Raw genomic sequence first — 24,262 nt, forward strand, 5'->3', positions numbered from 1 at the left:
TGACATGTGCAGAGTGTATGGAGAATGGTAGCAATCTATAGGAGATGAAAAGAGATCATTGTCTCAATTTTGGTAATGTTTTTCACATACAATAACAAGGATTTGTGGGTTTGGTATATCAATACCTTTAGTCTTTACAAATGTTTGAAAGTAAGTAGAGCCAAACAAAAGTGTGGAGTAGATGAAAGAGACATCTCTATATTTCTTCAGTATCTATTGCATAAACATGTCATGGACACTTTTTGTAAGTGCAAGGTCGATGGACTGTGATTTTCATATACATGGAAATAATGAAGATCTTTTGGTTTGGACTAGCTTTAGTACCTTTGGTATTTCACTCTACTGTGCATGAACTTTTTTTCAATTAAAATACTGGATGCATTATGAAATATGCTCCACTACATAAAGCAAGTACATGAAAGTGGACTAATGGGAATTGATTGTTTGACAACTAATTTGGCATCACTGCCTGCCTGGCTTAATTCTTTGCATGGCTTCCTTGTTGTGTTACTAAATGCTTTCTCTAATAGCTTACCCCATTTCCTTAAATTTAAGGGTGCCATGATTAAGGAGACTATGAAACTCTTCTATCCTCAGATCATTCATGAAAAATGTGTGTGGTTTTGAAGTACAATACAGTGTCATGCAAAAGCCAAAATAAAAGTTTATTTCTATGCTCATATGATGTTAGGGTAGACGGATAAAAGTTTAGGAAAATAATCCAAAAATTGAAGCTTCTTGTGCTCCATTTATTTGTTGTAAATAAGAAATAGATACATATATAGACAGATTTTGTTCATCCATGTTAGAGGTAATACATATATAGACAAATTTCATTCATCCATGTGAGAGGTAATGGATCTTTAGAGGTGCCTATAATGAGAAATAGGATGCTTAGAGTCTACAGAAATGAGTAGCAACTTTTCCTATACCACACTTCTGGCCCTTTCATGTTTTCAGTTGTATTTGATGTTGATTACAATATTCTTTCCCCAATACAATAAATGAATGATTTGGATGGTCTGCTCGCTTTTTTATGCTCGGTGTAATAGCTCTGCTATTTTTCTTGCTCGCTTTTTGGTAACCCTCACCAATAGCATATCATCCACATAAAGTGCCAGGAGTATCAGGCTATTATCCTTAGCCCTTTTATGTGTAGAGGTAGTGATCAATCTCACTTCTTCTGAAACCCTGGGACTGAATGAAAGCGTCAAACTTTTGATACCATTCTCTAGGGGCTTGCTTAAGGCCATAGAGGCTCTTTTTTAGCTTGCAAACCAAATGCTCTTTTCCCTTTTCATCAAAACCTTCTAGCTATACCATATAAATTTCCTCGTGCAGATCCCCATGCAAGAAAGTTGTCTTGACATCCATCTACATAAGCTCCATATCCTCTACTACCACAAATGCAAGAAAGCTATATTGACTTCCATCTGCATAAGCTCCATATCCTCTGCTACTACCACAAGTCCAAGTAGGCATCTAAGTGTGGTCATCTTCAAACTGGAGAGAAGATCTCATCAAAGTCCACACCCTTCTCTTGCTTGAACCCTTTCGCAACCAAATGGGCCTTATACGTAGGCACATCATCACCTGTGACCTTCATCTTTTAGACCCATTTATGTGGCAAGATTTCTTTCCATGTGGCAAAGAAACCAAGTCCCAAGTCTTATTCTTCATGAGTGAATTCATCTTTGATTGCATAGCATACTCCCACTTGCATTGATCCTCATGCATCATAGCCTCTCTGTAGCAAGAAGGCTCCCCGCAATCAGTAAGCATCACATAGTCTTCCCCTAGCTAATCTTCTCAAGGGCATTTTAGCTTGTTATCTTGCCTGCATATCAATTACATTTGGATCATCATTTCCACCAATATATGATCCATCATCTACCCTTGATTGTGTACCTGTGGGAGTACCTGGTGGCACCATTTCTTGCACATTTGGTGCATGGAAAGCTTGTTGTCTATCAATATTTGCGGGTGGATTCACATCTTGGAAAGTTATTCTCCTCATTTATGCATCCCTTGTGGGTGTCTTATGCATCTTCTACTCATTGAAGACCACATCATGGCTTTGTCTGATCTTCTTTGCTTTTGGATCCCATAGATGATAGCCCATCTCTCCACTTTCACCATAACCCAAAAAGATGCATTTCCTAGACTTAGGATCTAGCTTCTTTCGAAGCTCTTTTGGCACATGTTCATATGCCTCATACCCAAATATACGCAAATGAGAGTAAGAGGACTTCTTGCCACTCCATGCCTCTTAAGGAATACCACCATCCAAACTCTTACTAGGTGATCCATTGATCACATGCACTGCAGTCTCCATTGCTCAGCCCAAAAACCACCAGAAAGACTTGCATTGGAAAGCATACAATGTAACCTTTCCTGAATGGTGTGGTTCATCTGTTCTGCAACTAGATTTTTCTCGAGAGTACAAGGGGACGTGAGCTTCCTCTTGATCCCACGTGTATCATAGAAATGCTGAAAGTCATGAGAGAGCTACTCTCCACCATTGTTAGTCCAAAGGCATTTAAGTGTTCTACCTGACTGATGTTCAACCAAAGCCAGCCATTTTTGAAATCCCTGTCTCTAGAACGCATCGCTCTTCCGAGCTATAGCATAAGCCCATACTCTTCTAGTTGCATCATCAATGAATGTCACATAGTATTCATCCCCGCCTAATGACCGTGTAGGCATGGGACCACATACATCTGAATCTTCACTGTGTTACCCAAACTTCAAGGTGTAAAGACATATTTGAAGCTCTTTTAGTGTAGAAAACAACCATGCTAATTTGAATCATTTCTACTCATGGCATATTGTTAAATTCATCTCATACTCAAGATTTTGATAGGTTTTCTTATTAAAGGGAGTTGGCACCCCAGGATCAAGCTTTTCAAGCTCTTTCTTTTCCCTTCTTTTATGGGCTGATTTTGTTTGCTTCCTATAGAGACAATGCTCACAAAATTCAAAGGCAGAAAAACTCAAATGCGGTACATAACCCAAACAGCATAAGAGTTTCATTCCATTTTGGCTCATGTGCCCCAACCAACAATGCCTCAAAGAAGTACTTGGCTCCTCGGTTATTGCAACAACATGATCAGACACCCCTGATACATGTAACGATACAATGTCCCACACTTGGCACCTCTTGCCAAAACCATAGAGCCCTTTTGAATTTTCCAACTCTGAAATCCAAAGGTGGTCTAAAAACTAGCATCATCTAGCTGACCTGCTAAAATGAGACTCTTGGTTAGCTTAGGCACATGTCTCACATTTTTCAAAACAAATGCAGACCCATGTGCCAAAGAAAACTTTATGTCACCTACTCCCACTCACCTACTCCCACTATGTCACATGCATAGTTATTTCCAAGATACACACAACCTGTCTTTCCACTGTCATAAGTGGAGAACCATTCCTTATGGGAAGTAACATGGAATGAAGCACCAAAATCCAAAAACCAATCCTGGGAATGTGCATCATCTGAAGTGGCAAGCAAATCTGTAGGTATACTAGACATGGAAAGAATGTCATTGTCACTATTATCAGTGACTGCATTGATCTCCTCGATCTTCACTTTTTCTTTGTCCTCCCTTGGACTCTCTTCCTTCTTATTTGCACCTCAATTTGCATTCTTTTTCTTATCCTTTTGCTCTCTTTTTAGCTTGTAGCAATCCTTTTTCATGTGGCCCTTCTTGCCACAATAGTAACACTCAATGTTTTGTGCCTTGATTTGCTACGAGACTTCCCTCTTTCTTGGGACTTCCCCTTGAATTGTGATCTACTGCCCCTTTGCACATTTAAGGTTGCATCCTTCTTGTTGCCATCCATAGACTTTGGTCTAATCTCCTCATCCAACAAGCTACCTGCAACATCATCAAACTTTAGTACTCCACCAAGTGCAGACTTACTGAGACAATTGTACGGAAGGTATGCCATGAGGATGCAATGAAAATAAGAGGAATATTGCCTTAGTCCCCACATCAAAATATATCTTCTGAACCTGAAGCTGGATGAAAATAATATTGAATTCATTCAAGTGAGAAGAAATGGAGACCCCTTCCTTCATATGCAGCCCAAACAACCTCTTCAAGAGGTAAACTTTATTAGAGGCAATTTCCTTCTCATAAGTCGCACATAATTTCTTGCACAAATCTTCTATAGTCTTCTCATTTACTACTGTGAAATAAACTGACTCTGCATTATTTGCTTCTCTTGAATAAGCACATCCCTTATTTGTTCTTTTCACAAAGAAAATTTTGTCCCATCAAACTTTTTCAGACATGGAAGAGGATGCCATGATGAAATGAAACAAAATCCCATGCTAAAAAACTCCTTTTTAGACATGGAAGAGGATGCCATGATGCAAATGAAACAAAATCCCAAATGCTAGTACCTGCAAGAGAGAAATCACACCAAATGCTAGGTGCACCAAAATGGGGAAAATTTTATTGTGAGCTTTTTAATGCGAGCTTTTTTTGAAATTTATCAAAGTTTGCGAGCTTCTTTAGAGTCCCAAAAAAAAGGACCTACTAATAAAAAAATAACAAAGTAATTATTTATCTTGTATCTATGGATTTATCCTAGGAAATACCAAAGCAATTAGCAATTCTATGGACTAAAAAAGACAAAGCTATTAATCCAAGTAATTTACATTGCAAGTCAGTAACAAATGATATCATATATAAAAATGAGCCATCACAATACCAGCAAATATGTATTATGCATTCAAGTCTATGGATTGTTGCTAAGGCAACAAAGGTTTAATGAAACTTCAAGTAAGCATATGCCAATTTTCATGTAGTTCTATTATTTGAAAAGGCCAAAGCAATTAGTAAAATGTTCCACATTAAGAACATTGTGTTGACTCAACACAACAAATTTTGAGCAAAAAATAGTGTCACATCAAAAAGTGGGCTATCATAACACCAACCAAGTTTATATTTTGCATTCAGGTCTATGGATTGATCCTAGGTCAGCTAAGCACTGATGAAACATCCATAGTGGAAAGGGTTGGTTGATGAATAAGCATGTGTTGATTTGGATCCAATCCCAATACATGGATGAAGATGTAATAGATATGTTTGCATGCCAGGTAAGGTTTTTGACCCAACTCTCTTTTTTGAAAATCTAGACATGTACACATGGGTTCAGTCTTGATGTGCACATCGTAAGACATCCGAGCCTTGTCAGACCCTGTTGTTCTCAAATGGAAAATACTATGATGAAGAAGTTCCACTGTCATTTCTCCCATGACAACAACGTGCATAGATTGAGCACTAGCTATTCTTTTTGCAGCCTCCTTAGATATGCCATGCCTCCATTTTGTGGTTCTTACCAATGTGTGTTGAGCTAAATTCCTTGGTATGGATGCCGACCCTCCATGTGCATCACAAAAATTAGTTGGCATCGGTGCCGATCCTTGAGGTACATTTGGTGTCCTCCAATTTACATGGGCTTGATCCACTATTTGCAGTCTAAAACCAGCCTTGATGAGATTGCCTATCTCCTCACTTGTGATGTTTGTTTCCACATCCACCTTCCACACAGATGGACGTTCAGGAACATGCATGATATTATGATCTAGGTGCCATGTATGAGTTATATCATCATTACAAAACCACATCCATTGTGCTTTTGGTCCTCCTACCCTTGGATGCCGCCATTCAGAGTAGAAACAGGGTGCCACCACTCCTTGTGAATTGCTTTGTATATATCGATTACACTTAACCTTTCCATCTATGAATCCAAGACACTTCACTTTAGAGTTTTTGGAGGTCCTTCAAATTGCCCAAAAGTTACGGTGAATAGGCACCTCAACAATAGAGAGGCCACTAGGAAGGCCTCCTTGTCTCATAGGTGGAGCCGTTGGGGCTTCTTCTCTTGTGGGCATGGTCTCATTCTAAGCTCCTTCAGCTTTCCCTACATTGCCATGTTTTTCCCATGATGTTTTTGTAGACTCCCCTTGAACTCCACCTTGCTCCATTGTGGAAGCCCTAACATCCACTGGTTGGGTATTACCTTGCGGTTTTATTGAATGCCAATCTCCACCTTCTGTCTCGAACCTAATTTTTCTTGGCCGCCCTCTTTGCTTACGATCTCTGGTCTCCATCACATACCCTGGCTTATGTGAGGTGTTTTCTAAATGTATACTTGATTACTTGCTTCTCTTTCTTTGGACTGTTACCTCATCCCCATGTAATGGTCTTGGTTCTTCATACATTGGTGTCCCTGCAACTGTTTCATGCACCATTTGTGCAACTTGTGCTGGTGAATGTGTACTCCTTGAGGCCACTGTTTGCATCAAGGCTTCCAAGTTAGGACCATCCCCAACATTGTTGGGATATCTCAAGGTGTATGCCTCAGGCACACCTTATGTTTCTATGTGTGAGTGCTAGAGGCACAGTTAGGTGCCCACAAGCACAGTTAGGTGGTGGAAAAGCCACATAAGATGATTGAGTGAATCTAGGAGCAGATTGAGGAGATGATTGAGGAGCTTTGAGGTCATCAGTGATGTCAGTGACCTTGTATGAGGTGCCTACTTAAGGACCTCTTTCTTCTTCATTCTATAAGCAAGTATTCTGATTTTGTGTCCACTCTACTCTTTCCTTTCAGTATTCCAACATGGTATCAGAGCCCTTTGATCCCCCTTGAGCCCATTTCTGCCACATCATCATCTTCTTCTTCATCTTCTTCTTCTCCATTTTCCTCTTTCTTCCCAAAATCTTTGAGAGCTTGGTTCTCCATCTACAAACAGCCATTTCCCAAACCCTCTGAGCTGGAAACTCCTCTAGTATGGGCAAACTTCCACCTGCAAGCAATTGAAGAAAAAACGTCTGTGGTGGCTGCCATTCTCCAAATAGTGAATTTCTTCTGTTGCTCAATACTCCCTGCATACTCTGCCATTGCCTGAGCCCTCTTAGGAGTAGATGGGAGACCTCAAGACGAAGATTTTGAGCCATTTTTCAGGTCATTTGGTTCAGTAACGAGGGAGAAATCGTCAAAACTCAGTTTCAGCCTGTAGTAACTCTCCCGGGCAAAAGTGCGCACCATTTCGTCCAACCTCTATGCTGGACCTTCTCTGGTATATGAGCTTTCTTTTGCTTCAGAAAGCCCTCTTTTCCTTGCTTTGAAGAGTGAGCTACAAGCCCTCCAAGTTCAGCTTTTCAGTTTTGACAGTTTTGGACAAGTTTTTGAAGATGATGCTACATAAAATGCTACTCTAGCATTTCTGGTTTTTTGAAGCTTTCAATAACTTCAGTACAAGTGTGGATTCAGTTTTGTTTCGACTTGCTAGACCTGGTTTTGATTGGAAAATGTTTATTTCATCCACTTCTATGAAGCATGTAAGAAGAAGCATCATTGTTTGAAATCTAGTCACTACTATTTGCTACATTAAGTGCTCATATTTTGGAAGTCTTTCAGTTATTTTTGCCTTGTAAGAGAGATAGACACTGCCCAATATCTGGGTTAGACCCTCTCATGGCTACCATATATAATCTTGAGAAGTTCAATGGAAAGGGGTTCCATACATGGCAAATGAAGGTAAAATTTGCATTAATGCGAGAGAACTTATGGGGACTTGTCAAATCTACTCCTACCGCTTCTTCTACGGCCTCAAATGCTGGGGAATCTTCAGCTCCGACACGACCGGCAAGGGATCCAGCAAGAGAAGAAAAAGCATATGGTATAATTGCTTTAGCTTTGGGTGATGATTACATACATCATATATCTGACTTGGAGTCTCCATCGGAAGCATGGCAGAAGCTAGATTTGATTTTTGGTGCAAGCTCTCACATATCTAAACTATCACTTAAAATCTCTTTCTTTGAATTACAGATGGCAAGTGATACTACTTTAGCTGCTCATGTCAACTATATGCGGAGTCTTATGACTCAGTTAGCTTCTATCAACTCTCCTATCACCCCTGATGATGCTATGGCAGTACTACTTAAGAGTATGCCTGAAAGTTTTGATCACATTGTTAGCACTTTGAAGAATCTACCCAATCCAAACCTTGAAGGCATTATCTCAGCTCTCCAAGAAGAAGAAAGACATATGGAGCTAAGGAAAGGCAATGACACTGCCTATGTTATGAAATTCCAGAAGGGCAAGTATTCTCCTTGCAATCACTGTGGAAAGACAAATCACCTTTCAAAGGACTGCTTCAAAGTTAATCCATGCAAGCACTGTGGCAAAAACAACCATAGTGAGAAGTTTTGCAAAGCCAAAGCAAAGACAGAAAATGCAAATCTACTTACAGTGAATGAGCCTCCACAAGATGAGGCATCCTTTGAAGATTATGCATTTTAAATCATCTCCATGTATGCTCCAGATCTCTCTTTTTATGTCAAGGTACTCAGCCTGGATAGTCCTCCAAAATGAATGAAAATAAACTATTGTGTGTTGTGTGTTTTGTAAACACCTCTGGTCACCTTATGATGTAGGCCATGTGTATGTTTGTTCCATGGTACCTCCTACAGACATTGTGTGCATGTACATGTAGGGGAGATAACCATTGGAAGGTCTGTTTGTATCCCTTTCTGTTTACCTTACACCCAAGGGAACCCTTGCTAGCATGAGAACCTAGCCATAGATTAATCCTTGACCACCATGAGATGGCATGAGAAACTATGAGACTAGATGTATCCTTGACATAGCCTGAGGCATTTCCTTGAGGGGGGGTTTGTTGGGATATCTCAAGGTGTATGCCTCAGGCACACCTTATGTTTCTATGTGTGAGTGCTAGAGGCACAGTTAGGTGCCCACAAGCACAGTTAGGTGGTGGAAAAGCCACATAGGATGATTGAGTGAATCTAGGAGCAGATTGAGGAGATGATTGAGGAGCTTTGAGGTCATCAGTGATGTCAGTGACCTTGTATGAGGTGCCTACTTAAGGACCTCTTTCTTCTTCATTCTATAAGCAAGTATTCTGATTTTGTGTCCACTCTACTCTTTCCTTTCAGTATTCCAACAAACATGCCTTCCAATCATATATGCATATTGTTTGGCACTTTGTAATAGGGCATTTGCCATGTCTGAGACGCAACAATCATATAATTGTATCTTTGTCTTAAACCCTTCTCCTGCTAGCCAACTACCATGCATGCTTTCAGCTAGATTTGACCTTGGAGCGTGTGCCTCCTCCAAGGAACTCTTTGTTACCTGTGGTAAAAAAGGAGGTAATTAGAATTGGCTTATTACATTTATTTAGCTTACTACATTTATCTACAAAATACATATTGCGCTCATGAGATTCCCCCATGGGCAATCCGCACATCCCACCAACTAAACCATATGTCCATTGAAGGAATGTCGGCCTCACGGACATGTCTTGCATGCCACCACTTCCGAATGAGCTTTGCTTGGTTGGTAGCTTCTTGCTTTGTCTTAATCTCCAATTCTCACACATGGTGATATGCTCATTCCTCATATCCTCTTTGATGAATTTCCTTGTGTGCTTATGCAAGCTTTGTTCCCAATGGAAGAGACATGAGCGCTCTCTCCCAACAATTATGTTGTTTGGACCCCCATTGAAAATAGTTCTCACAGCTATCCAATTCGCTCCAGCTTCATCAGACATGAAACCATGAAAATCTGTAGGGGGATACCCACATTGTTTCATTGTGGCATTCAACATCTCCCAAAATAGGATTTGGCTTGCAGCATCTTCATCTTTCATCACATGTGGCGATGGTCATTAATTCCTGCACACTGGTAGACAAAGCCAACATTATTAAATATTATACCACAACTCTCTTGATGATAGCAACATGGATACATAAGGATGGAGGGAAGTTATACCTAGGATCATAAACATGACATGCCATTGTGCTCCACCCAATCACTCGATGGGTGTGATCAAATTGTACCCATGAATTCCTCAAATCACCATTTCCTCCTCTTCTCATGCAATTGACAAGATCCACACCAGATGCTGGACCATTGGTTGACATTTTAAAAACAAAACATTTTTCATCTGGCAAGCCTTGCCCTGGAAAACGACTTCCATGGAAGAATGAATACATAGACCTTTTCTTTAGTAAAAGAAGGCTGTCATAACCTTCCCCAATAGGTAACCTTGCCTTCTTCTCTTGTGCAACAATCCGTTTGAACCTGTAACATCACAAGTCAACTATTTAGAAGGTCCCTATACCATTCTAAAGTTAAGTAAACTAAAAATCACTATGCTAGAAACAAACATACCGTTGATTCTCAACTAGTGGTACCAATTGCTCAAGAAAGTTGGTCAACTCTATATCTCCCACACTTGCCCCTTCATTATTGTCTCCTCTCATCAATGATGAATTCAAGAGCTCTTTGGCAACACTCATTTGAGCTTTGTGTGGTCCAGCATTTTTATCCACCCTCAAAACATCTGCAACAAGCTTCTTTGTTTTCTCTATCATTGCCTTAGATGTTCCTGGCTGCAGGGGTGCTGATGTTCACCAACATGGACCATCAATCTAGTCAGTGTTTCATCAAATGGAATTACATAATATACTATGCAATTACAAGTATCAATGCTATAAGCAGGCTTACGACAATAGTGACAAACAATCTTGTTCCTCTCTTGTTCCTCTCGTATATTGGCTTGCTTGTTCTCCATGATCCAAGGTATGATGCTTTTGCTAATCTGACATTCATCTTTTGAATGGTCCTCATTTGAGCCTTCAAGGTCAATGTGTGAAGTCTGCATCATCTCAATGTCAACATCAGTCCTCGACTTATAAGAATTGTGGTACATACCGATGGGACTTAACTCTTCAAGATCCACGTAAGGAGATGGTTGAGAGGTTTTCTTTCCTTCTTTGCCAAACTCTTCGGAGTAAACTCTACTAGCAACACAATGTGATGATGAACCAGGCTCTTCAAGATCACTAATAGTACTTGCTGCCATGATTGTATTGTGGATGAGAGCATACCTTTTTGTCAAGGAGGCATCCAGTACGTAATGCTCTTGACCATCAATATCCCACTCAGATGAAACCTTTACCTTCATTGTTGCTTCACCTTCAATGATTGCCTTAAGGCAGATGAGCTTGTGCATATGGGGAAGAAGGCTTTGAACTAAATGTGCACTAACAATCCTTCTTCCATCCTTGAGTGGGATAGAGTGTGATAGATTCGCTCCTTCAATAAGCCATTCAATAGAAGCCTCTCCTGTAGCCATTTTGGATGGCACAACAAAAGGTACCAAAGACAGAGGGAGCTCAGAGAAAGTGGTTATTAGAGGAGCTCAGAGAATACATACAATCTTGAGAGCAGAGGGATGGTAATCCAACATGGCATTGAGAGCAAAGGGATGGTAATCCAACATGGCATTGAGAGCAGAGGGATGATAACCCAACAGGGATCATGAAAATAAGAAGGGATGAAAGAGAGAAATGCAATGTGATGCAAAGCTAGAAGGCAACCAAAGAGACTTAGAAAGTAATGGTGGGAGAGAATGAAGAGGAGAAAATGACAAGAGAGTAGTATCAGGATGCGTGGTCACGAGAAAGCAGAGTGCAAATATTGAAAATGGGTAGAGAATGGGTAGAGGATTGTGAAAAAGGTGGTGTTTGAGCTAATTCCAATGTCGATTATGCCCTGACACCACAATGAGAAGTAGTCATGTGACCGTCATTACAACCCATTGAGCTGGAATGATGGTGAGAAAGGTGGCGGCCGAGATTCTTTCACAAACTTGGATTATGCCAAGCCTTAAAAGCAACATGCTATTATAGGGACGATTAATGGGGTGATGTCGATTATGCCTTGCCGCCACAATTTGATGCTAGTTAGTCACCTTATCCTTCGCCCCCTCGCGATACTCTGTGCAGATCTGAGGGGATATTGGCCGGGGCATTGAGAGATTTGTTAGAAGTCCTAAAGCGGCGAGCAGCGGCCAGGCGGTCCATGCGAAGCTCCCAAACATAGGAGTCATTGCAGTTGGGGGGATGCAAAGGTGAGTGAGGGTGGAAGATATGGTTGATGCTCAGCCGTGGGAAGGTTGTGGCATTGGAATTAGATGTCGCATGTAAATCCTTTGCTCCCTATGCAAAGGATATAATACAAGCTTCTGGTAGCAGCAGCAGAAGGAGCGACAACAGTAGTGGTATGAGGGAGATGCCATGCAAGAGTGGAGCCATGCTTTGGCTTGCGATTTCTTGCTAGTCTTGGCAATCCCTCTCTCGGCTGCCTGCAACAGTAGTGGTATGAGGGAGACGCCATGCAGGAGTGGAGCCATGCTTTGGCTTGCAATTTCTTGCTAGTATCGGCAATCCCTCTCTCGGCTCTCTCCTCCCTCTCTCCTCCTTCCTTTGTCCCCTCTCTCGGCTCTCTCCTCCCTCCTTCCACCTTTCCACCTCCTCCTCCTTAGCACTCACACAACTCCCCTTTCATCTCATCTCAGGAAGCTTTATAAAGGCGTGGCTAAGGGAGTCGGCTCCTCTAAAAACTCACACGACTACCAAAGCAACAGGTAAAGCTTCGTTCAAGCGAATTTTTCTAAGCCGAACTATCTTATTTTCAATTGGGCTGCTTCAAGAATTTTTGAATTGGCCTTGCACTCAAACGAGATGAATTCTCTCTGAATTCTCTCAGCAACTCGTATGAAAAAAAAGGGGGGGCTCAGCAGCCCCCCCCTTTTTTTTGGTTTCATAGAGTCTGCACTAGCACAGACTCTGGGGGGCTGCTAAGCCCCCCCTTTTTGTTGGTTTCATAGAGTCTGCGCTAGCGCTAGCACAGACTCTGGGGGGCTGCATAAACCACAGTTGACAAAGATTGGCTGTCTAGCCACTCCAACAGGCTCCGTCAACTTGCTTGTGAACACGAGAGTAAAGCTGATGAGCAGGATGAGAGGTATCTTGAACCAGAACGTGCTCTACAAATTCTGATGGCCTAATCTTGGGAAGGCCTGGGATGCACGTCATGATTTCATCCGCCTTTTTCACGTCTTCTGCAAAAAAACAGGAGTAGACTCGAGATCTTTAGCACTTACAAATTAGCCAGGAAACACAACTTGATTCTAATGCTACACTTGCAGATATAAGAGCTACTGACATTGATGAGGTCAAGGTCCTCGTGAAAATATTGGACCTCCCCTTTTTTTTTGTTTCATAGAGTCTACGCTAGCACAGACCCCGGGGGGGCTTATTCCCTTCTGCCTAATTGTTCGGCGCTTTCCGTTTGCATGGTCCCTTAATGAGAGTTAGGTAGACCTACTATGGGCTTCTAATTTCCAGCTATGCGCTGCGCGCCCTTCGCTTTGTGAATGGAGGCTGATAGTATTTTGGACGCGTTCATAATACTGAAGATTTTTCCAAAATATCCATATGAGTCAATGACAGATGCACTACAACTCATACTAACCAAATGGATAGTCTTGATATCTCTCATCTTGTAGCAGTTCACAAGCATGGTCGAATGCAAAGGAGTGGAAGTGAATAGAATGCAATTGGAAACTAGGATGGAGATTTCGTAGGGCGTTACTCCTGGGAGCATGGATGATTTTTTCGCGTTAGTTTCGTTAATAAGCGAAAGTTTTATATGGCTTGTGAAAGTTTATATGCTTTTATAAAAATAAGAGCTTAGTATATTCGCCAGAATCTGAAACTAAAATTAAAAAAAGAGCTAAGTTTAGCCTTTAAGATTATAAAATTATAAATAAAGTCCATGAAAATTTGCCAAAGTTTTATATAATAGATAAATATATTTGGAAACTTTCGCCAACATATTATATATACAATTTAAAAATTTGGGTGGATCTATAGAATTAAGCACCAAAAGAAGACTTGTGCAATCAAGTATAATCTAGTGTTAACATTTAATGTTCGCCTCGGGGGAGTCACTCATCATATGTAACCCTATCACGTGAGTTCAACAGATGGGTTATTATTAATTTCATTACTTACAGATATATATATACATAAGGAAGTAAATTAAGGCCTAAATGTTAAAATACAGAAGGGTAGTGAAAATTACAAAAGTTTCAGAAGCTTGAGTGGTTTATGTTCTGTGATGGTTGAAATCCCTACCTTGGATTATTGTGGTGATATGTAATCTTTATAATCTTTCACATTTTTTATATGATGGGAGCATATGTCTAGGTTTGCTAGCCATGGATTATTGGTTTTTAAATCTATGCCCTGTTTAAATTTATGCGGTGATCAAAGAATTGATGCTCATATTTTTCCTAATTTGGAAGAAATTTTAAGTCGGTAATTTGTGATTTTCTTATTAAAGTGTTATTGTTTCATCCAACTAATTAGTAGGTGGTTTAGCAAAGTTGCTTTCATAGAAGGGTCCCAAAGGTTATATGCTCCTATACGTTATTGCATTTAATATATTTCTGATATATGGCTATAATACGGTTGGCATGTATTACCAATTAATAATAAATATTTGAGTTATAAAAATAAAGTGTTTTAGGTTTCCTCTAGGTTCCTTATCTCAGTTATAAATGTCATGACATTTAATTAATTAGGTAAAAGTGACATTCAACCTTTCTAATTGTTTTGTATATATTTACTTATAGATCTGTATTTTTATATAATTCACACTTTCATCTAGAAGTAGTATCTTTCGCTTTGAGTTCACTTCATCATAGTTATAGATAATTATATATTAATTTTCACACACACACGCACACAGAGTTTGATATCAATTGGTAGTAAGATCCCTTCGTATTAGAGTCTAATAGCTTCTCAATTTCTTATCCTGTGGTCCTTGATCTTGCATTTAGTTGGTCTACACGAGGTCTACACTAAGGGTTATCTTCCTAGCTGGCTTTAGATATAAATTATATATTTATATAATCTAATTTCATTTATATATTTATCTAAGTGCATATAGACACAGACTTCATTTCATTTCTTTTAGTTAATCTTGTAGCTAATTTTAAAGTCTTGGTTCATTAGAGTTAGAGTGGGCAGGTTAGGCTTTAGGGATATCTCGGGTCTTGTGATCTTAGTTTTGATTTCTTATTGGGTGGCCTTTCTAGTTGTTTTAATCTTTCTTTGTATTTATCTAAGTGCATAGGTTTGATTTCTTTTAGTTAAGCTTGTAATGAATATTTATTATTATTATTTGTTGTTGAAGATTAGTGAAATAAGCTTCTCTTGGGCGTTTTTGGGTTCTTATATATATTTTAAATTCTTTTACCATCTATTTATATAAAGTTATATAATTTTATTAGAGGTCCTTTTGTAAAAAAACTTACATTAAAACAATCCTAGTCTCTTGAAATAGTTAGACCATATGATCTTCTTGTGATAGGTGAGCTTACTTGAGTGGCTCAATCATTAATATCATCGACTCTACCAGCGTGATGCGTTCTCTTGGACTTCTTGTTCTGGTATGTTCACCAGGATCAGGCCGCTGTTCAAGTTCATGCACACATTCTCCATCTCCAAGCCATCTCTAATGACAGTATCAGTGAAAGGTGTGTTACAAAATGGCCTATATCTTGAAAACGTCCCATCTATTAATGGGTTTACTTCACAGCCCAGTGCTGTTCTTTTATTTTTTTAATGAGATTTGTTAGCTCCCAATCAGACCTTGTGTCAGACGCTTGCCTACAACTCAAAGCTCACTTGAACGGTCCGCTCTTCTTTTCGTGTTTCCATGACTATGTATTTGGCTCATTGACCTCCCATTCTAATTGGCCTGTTTGCATGCGCTGATTCTAATTGGCATGTTTGCATTCTTTGATAGAGCGCTTGACATTTATCTTCAGTTGCGCCTATTTGCATTCTTTAATTAGGTCTCAGTTATTTTTTTATCAGCTTGTCATGATTCTATTTGAGAATACTGTGAGACTAACTTTTTTTCAACACCCAAGAATTCCTAGAAATGAAGCAATCATTGATTAGCCTCCTGAAGCTATCATATGAAGCAAGCAAAGCATATGTAGTTTTAAATGTAGTATGACAATAAGAGCTGAAGCAGTTCTTGAGTAATGCTCTCGAAGGCTTCTTGGACATTTATTGTGTTTGCGGGTGCTTGTCCTCCCTATATTCCTAAGTGTCTTGTTTCATAAGTTTTGTTCTTTTGTTTATTAACTGTTATTGATGTCTGGATTCCAGTTGTTGGCGCTCTCATTGAGGTCACATTGAATCAATTATTTCATTGATTTCAGCGACGACGGACTTCCATCACGTGTCTTTCTTATACTCCAGGTTGGCCTTACATTGATTTACAGTTTAAGTTATCTTTAAATACTTATATATCTCTATATAGTTAATGTGTCTTGTAATTGGATATCCTTTGGATATATAGCTTTAAACATATTTACATAATTATTAAATTAGATCGATGCGTCTAAAGTTTGATAAATTTTGTCTAGAGATGGAATGTTAATTTGAATTTTCTAATGAGCTTAGAGTTAGGGGTGTGTGTGTGTGTGTGTTTGTGTGTGTATTTCTAATTCTAAATTGTTGTATTTCTGTCTCTCTATGTATTTCTAATTCTAAATTTATATATATATATATAATTGCCTATAGATATTTCTTATTGAGAGCATTGGATCTTTTGTGGTTTAACTTCCACCACCTTTTAGCGTGATGTTTTATGTAGTGGTGTATTTAAAATAATATGGAAATGTTTTGTGACGTGTCCTTTTGTTTTTATATTATATGACTATTTGGTATTGACGTAGTGTCGTATTTGGCCTTTCGGCACAATACATCGATCGCTTGATAGATCATGTAATATTTGAGTTATCTTTTGGGCCATGCATTTGTATGGTTCTTATCTCTCTGCACTAGGTCATATTGCTCGGCTGTAGGTGCAATTAGATAAGTAAGTACGCATTTGGACACTTAGTCGTAATACTCGACTTTCGATGTCATGATAAGGACTCCTTCATCTTGTTTTGAAACTAGCTCAACACTTGATCATACCATTTGATTGCCAGTGTTGTTCACAATCTTAGAAGGGTAATAGGATTCAACACTTTGTCGTTTAGTCGGCTTGTGGTGTTGTTTTCTTAGGTACATAATTTGCAAAATAACTAGTCTTCGACACTTGGTCATTCATTTGGCTTCAGTGTCGTTGTACCTTATATCATAAATTATTATTAGCACTTCGACATGTGGTCATTTATTTGGCTTGTGGTGTCATTGTAGCTTGTCACAAAATACAATAGTCTAATCTTTAAAACACTTGGTTATTTATTCGACTTCTCATGTTGTACTTTAAATTGTTAATTGTACTTATCTAGGTTTTGACACCTAGTCATTTATTTGGCTTTCGGTGTCATTGTAGCTTGGATATGAAATGATTGCATATGCTATTTACTTCAAAATTCTTGGGTAGTAGTGTAGCTTGGATATGAAATGGTTGCATATGGTTGTATGTGTCTCATGGCTTGACCAACCCTATCCTCTTGTTGACCAAGGTTACTGTACCTCGGTTTCGGTTACCTTGACCCAAGGTGGGTGATGTGGCAGCCTTGTGATCAATGTGGTGACCAAGGGGATAAGGCCAACCCTATCTGCCACATGGCTTTTCCACGTGTCATATTTTTGGACCAAGGTAGAGATAACGTTATCCTTGGTCTGTATGCAGGTGGCCAGCTATGGAGACGCGATGATGTGGAGTCTGTGAAGGTGATGGAGCGTCTCAGCTCTGGTGCGCGGGATGTAGGAGCTTAGGTTAAGGCTTGGAGAAGCTGCTACATCGCTGGAGAGGGCTTTGTTGTGGTGAGCTTTCCAATCTAGGAGGCCACGTCTGAATAGCTTCACTACGGCTGCTCTTTACGAGCAGACTCGCCTCCAGCAAGCTTCACATACAGAGCCTGGTGGGCGTAGTTGAAGGAAAAGGGAGTCGAAATCATGGAGCTGTCGTTGATGAAGCTAGGCCGATGGGAGGCAGATTTTGTTTGCCAACAAGGAGGTGCCGATAGAGCGGCTGTTGGAGTAAAGGTTGTCAAGGATCGTTGACGGTGCGGCTAGCTGGAGTGCTAGTAGAAGGTTTACTGGCCCGTAGCTTTGGAGTAGCAAGTCGTGCTTACGGCTTATTGATGGCCAGCATAGCTTTCTAGATGGACGAGGAAGCCGTTGCTGTTGTGGCTAGTCGGCTGTTTGGGACTAGCTAGAGATCAATGAGCCAGCCATTTGGAGTCGCGCAAGGCAGAAGAAGTCACGGGAGCTTGAAGTCATAGGATCTTGAAGGCTGAGGCTGTTGACGCAACTAAGTGCAGCAAGAAGGTAGGAAGTGCCGTTTACTGAAGCATGGAACTTAAGGTCCAGTTGACCCATAGACATGAATAGAAGGAGTCGTTGCATGCGGGCGAGCAGTAGATGGTCACGGCTGCCAATAGTTGTATGTTGATGCCGCTTGAGGATGAGCCACCTTGTGTGGCTAGTGCTAGCTGTAGGAGTTGCAGGAGATGCAGTCCTGCTTGCTTGTTGAAGATATTTGGCTTGTTGAAGCTAAGTTGATGCAGCTAATTGTCTCGTACAGTAGAGTCTAAGAGACTCTCTCTCTCTCTCTCTCTCGTGCATAAAAGAGAAGAATATATCTCACATGCAATGAAGCAGTAGTGACTCTAAGGTTAGTGGTTACCTCTTTTTGCTTTTTATTACATGTTTATATGTTGAAAGTTGCCACATGGCAGATCACCCACCCACGTTAATGTGGTAGTCTTGCTACCACATAAGCATTGGCCATGGAGGCATCCTTATCCATGTTATTAGCAGGCTGCCAAGACATCTAATAAAACATGTATTTGCTATACTTTAGCTTTGTAATGCTGTTTTTGCATTATTGGATATACAGGTACTACAAATTCTTCCAACTACTTTCTTTTGGTTTCTCTAAAAGGGGGTTTCTTATGTGTCGTCTTTCGTTTGTGCAGTGACGGTTGCTTTGGGGCAGCTCCTTCTTTCTCGTAAAGCTTCAGCCAGAGTTCTAGTCAGGTGCCAGGCAAGTTTTTTGTACTTATTATGATTTTTTTTCCTCAGTATCAGGTCTGTTGTTTTCTTAGGCCATCTTTGCTTCCTTTTTACCTCATATGATTGCAACCTGATTGCTGCATTTGTTTTTTTTTGAGAGCTTGAATCTATTCTTTGACCTGCATGAACTTTATGCTAAATAGTAAATGTAGAATTATTGATTCAACTTTCAACTGCTTGTTCTTTGACCCAAATTTTGTAAGCATGTAAGTAGTCATTGCACTGTAATATTTTACAGATTTACGCCCAACCATGACTCAAAGACAAACAACTCTTTTTTCTTTTCCTAGAATGACCAGATTGATCCCTCCTATTAATTGTCCCTTGGATTTGTGCAGGTCACCAAGGAGACTCTCTTTTCCCTTTGTGCCTAGTTAGCAATCCAAAATCAAAACTATAATTGAAATAAAGGTATAATAGCTTTTCTTTCTCTGCTTAATAACCCATCTGTTGGCAAATTTTCGATAAGTTGTGATAATCTTTTTTTGGGGGGGGGTTTCTTCTTCACGTACGTTCGATGTAGTGTCGTCTTTTCATATAGTATGTCAATGTCATAACTTCTTTATTCTTGATATTACATGACTATTAGATATCGACGTGGTGTCGTATATAGCCTTTCGACATAATACGTCGATCATCTGATTTGTAATGTAATATTTGAGTCAATTACTTGGGCCATGCATTTGCATGGTGCTTATCTTTCCGCATTGGATCGTATTACTCGATTATATGTGCGGTTAAGTAAGTAAGTCTGCATTTCGACATTTGGTTGTAATATTCAACCTTTGATGTCGTTACAAGGACTCCTTCTCATTGTTTTGAAACTAGCTCGACACTTGGTCATATCATTCGGCTGTATGTGTCGTCTCTCAACCTTAGAAGAGTAATAGAATTCAACACTTTGTCGTTTATTCGACTTTTGGTGTTGTTTCTTAGATATATAATTTATAAAATAAGTAGGCTTCAACACTAGGTCGTTTATTCGGCTTTCAGTGTTGTCGTAGCTAAACAAATGTTTAAACTTCGACACATGGTCATTTATTTGGCTTTCAGTGTCGTTGTAGGTTATCAGTGTACTTACAATCTAAGCTCAATGTCATGACATAATGAATTAGCTAGAGGGGAAAATGAAACCATGCCCTTTATAAGAACTCCATGTAACTTGTATGATAGTTTTGGCTTCAACACTTGGTCGTTTATTCGACTTTTGATGTTGTTGTCCTCTTTGGAAATATTTTGTGTAGAATATAGGGGACCATTGCATAAATGCTAGTGTGTAGAGGTTGTAAACTTTCCAATAGATATACATCTGAGATTCATGCTCATACATCTAAGGTAACAATGCTAGAGCCAATGATATTTGTGTCTTTGATTAATGCCTATCCATGGGGTCTTTGAAAGCTGCATATGTATAAGGATTCTAAGTTGAATCTTATCTTTAATCAATTGTGGGTCATCAACCATTGGATATTATTTGAAATACTCTTCTAATGTTGATTATCTAGTGTCTAACACACACTTCTCCACACACTCAAATGGTAGGCCCATGCAAGCATGATGCAAATTTCATAAGAATGGAGTTCGTTGTGTTCTTTATTGTAATTAACTTTGTGTTCATTGATTATTTAAAATATGAATATATTTTAGATTCTCTCTCAATACTTGGTTTTTTCATGCATGTTTTGCCAGAAATCCTTTTGTGAAAAGATGCAAGCAGAGCAAAGGAAAAATTGGCTCAAAGTCATTAGGCAGCATCTTTGTATAGGGATAAGTAAGATGAGCAAGGAGCAAATAACAAACATAACTAGCAATGCAATACGGATAGAGTGTTTCTACAATGAGGTCATAGCCAACACAATGGGAGAGACGTTGCCCAAGAGTGAAATGAATGAAGGTGGAGTACGTCACATGATCAATAGCATCATAGGAAATATGAAGAAATGTGCAGAAGACTTGCGAGATGACGTGCCTCCTAATATTGACATGGAAAAATTAGGTTTTTGGGATTTGAAGTGGAAAGAGGAGAAGGGTAGAAGCAAGAGGGCAAAAGACATAGATTCACATTTCACTATTTCGAAGAGAGTGCGATATGAGCAATCAAAACATTCATGTGATCCAACTTCTGAGGCATGGTTGGCTATTGACGGTAGTCGCGGGGATGCTTCTCACAAAGCACATTCATTTAGGAATGGTGATTGTTCAATTGTGTTAGGTATCCCCCATGAGGCTATAGAGGAGGGTGAGAATCTTGGTGCTGGCTCATTTGGAGTATGCTTTAAAGTCACTTTTAATGGCATCTCTTTCTTTCCTCGAAGTATTACTTATGCGGCAAAGCGCTACAAAGGGAACATGTCTCACACCTTAAAGTCATTTGACAAAGAATATGGAATGCAAATCTTACATCCAGGTATTGTCAGATGCATAGGATTTACTAGAAGCTTGCCTTGGATCAACATTTTTCCATACTTCAATGGAGGGAGTATTGGAGACATGATGATGCAGCTACCCTTTGAGAAAGGGACTTTCAGAAAGCAAGTGTTATGCTTAAAAGGCAATGGAGTCACTAGGAGAGAACCAGATCCAATACTAAGTGATGTACAGCTTACGAGATTAAAGGCATTTGTGGAAGCTACCCCAGACATCATACACGCATTGGTTGATGCATTAGCAGCTGTACACCAAGAAGGCATTATACATTGTGATCCACACCCTTTCAATGTCATGCTAGATTTTACCAAGAATCATAGTCCACGGGTTGGCATCATTGATTGGGGATTGCTGCTTCGATACAGTGAATCAAGAGAAGCTGTTAATTTTGTGAAGCGTACTCCAGATATGGATGATGTGACTTATAAGATCAAGAAGAGTACAGCAATAAGACAAAATCGACTCCGGCCTTGGCAAGCTCCAGAAATAATCGACCCTGAGAACACCAATGCTTACAGTAAAGAATCAGATGTGTTTGCCATGGGATACATGATTAAAGAGGTTATTAATTTTTATAAGGAGTGTAAGGAATACTACTTCAAAGAGGATTACACAAAACAGTCAGCATGGAGTGGCAAGTTGCGGCAGATTTATTTCAATGCAACTAACTATATGTTTGTGGAAAAACAAAATAGAATGACACTGGCTGAGATGAATAATCGACTAGCAAGATTTAACACTCAACCCCATGCATGTTTGCGGCCTGCAGTTGAGATGATGCCTCAGTTTTATTAATCCGATTTTATTATAAAGCTACTCTTGGACAATTATGTTTATAAACTATAATGTTACTCTTTCAATGCATTTTGAATACTAGTATATGCATCTATACTATTTGAATTCAATAAAGTACTATAATCTATATATTTTTTAAATTCTCAAATTTTTATCTTCGTGCTGTAACTTCTTGCATTTTGAATACTAGTATATGTGTTTATAGTATTTGAATTTAATAAAGTGTAAAGTGTCTTAGAATGTATTTTTATTTTTTTTCAAAATTTTATATTTTTGTATTAGAATTGTGTATTAATTTGGGAAGAGTTTGTGTTTATTATGATTAAACTCAAACCCATGAGTCACCATGAGTCATGCATACAAATTTTTATTATAATGATTAAATTTAAACTCACCAGTTATGCACAAATTGGCAATCTAAATTTTGCAGGTCATGCACACACAGGTGGAGGGGGGTTATAATTAAGGTTCTCATTTTATTTTGAAGTACATCGGTCTCCTATCATGGCATCTTTTTTCAGGATTCAAGTGATTGACTATGATAATAAGGAGGAATTAGGTGTTGTTAGGGTGACAAGAGACACAGGTCATCCCACATTCTCTCATGTTCGTGAACAAATTGAAGGTGATGAGCTTCTATTGGAACCCTTTGAGTTTGTTGAGGACGAATATATAATAACCAAACGGCAAGAGGAACGATGGGCAATCAATGATCAACTCTTAGTGCACATCAAGAGAAGTCTATGCCGCATAGAGGAAACTCCTTATCCATGTAAAAGACATTGCACTCAACTAGCTGATGACATAAATCTTGATGCCCAAGTGCACATGTCTTCAAAGCTTTCTAGTAGATTACTAAGCCCAACTATTCTTGAATGTTGGCAACGTGAATCTGATAGAGTTAGATCAAAGCTAAGGGAAATGGTAGTGTCAAGGGATGATAAGTTTGAGTTGCATTCTGAGGACTTCAATGGGGTGCCCCATGTGCGAATTTGGTGTCATGAGTGTAATGAACTTTATGGTAAAGGATTGATAGAAGGCAAGCATGCAGCATACAATTGCTTCTCTAACTTCATGAGATTTCACATATTGGAAAGTAAAAAGCATGAGCTCAGGTATATGGTTGCTCGAGGACTACGAAAAGAAGATATGCCCAAAGTAGTGCATCAACCGAGAAAGGATGACAAAAGAGAGATAGAAGATGCGATAGAGAAGATGAAATCTTTTATGTCCACAGATGAAGGTATTATTTGTTCCTTTATTCCTCAATCAGTATTTGCCATCTTCTTACATTAAGTCTCTTACTCATCTCCTGAGCTTCAATGTTTTTCTAGGAGAGGTGTGTATAGCCCTCAGTCAGACATATATGCATTAGGATGGATAATTACAGATATTATACAGTTTTGGGAAGATGCAATTGGGTATTTTGAACAGTCTCGCCACATGCCTGATAGTGCACTATTAAAGTGTATTAAAAAACATGCCTTTGAAAAGATGATGACTGAGAATTCTTTAGAGAGAATAGCACTTATGGATACCTATAGAATCCTATCAACATTTGGATGTAATGCAAGTCTAGCAATGCGACCCCTTGATGAGATGAATGTTGCTTTGAAGCTAGCAACATAGAAAATATACTCAGTCTACCTTTAAATGTTGCTTTGGATGTAATGCAAGTCTAGCAATGCAGCCCCTTGATGAGATGAATGTTGCTTTGAAGCTAGCAATATCTTGTTGTTGTATTCATGTGGTGGACTTATATTCATTTTGTATTCATATAGTAGATTTGTATGAAAATAAATTAAAGTATTTCTTCTCTTGGAAGGTGTGTTATACTTGATTTGCAACACACGTGAAGTGCACATAATTTTATAAGGATAAGAATTATTATGCTATTTTTTCAGCATGTGTTTAGAGAAAAGAAATTATGTTCTACTTTATGTTCAACTAATAAAGACATAATTTTTTAAACAGGTACTTATCATGGGAAGAAAGAAGAAAGTTCAAGCTCTAGAGAAAAATACAAAAATGACATCTTTCTTATTACCTTCCACATCATTGGGCACTAATATAAACATGTTTACAAC

The sequence above is a fragment of the Dipteris shenzhenensis genome, chromosome 10 (genome assembly GCF_047967505.1).
Source record: "Dipteris shenzhenensis isolate YYH24624 ecotype China chromosome 10, Dip_SZ_1.0, whole genome shotgun sequence".
NCBI lineage: Eukaryota > Viridiplantae > Streptophyta > Polypodiopsida > Gleicheniales > Dipteridaceae > Dipteris > Dipteris shenzhenensis.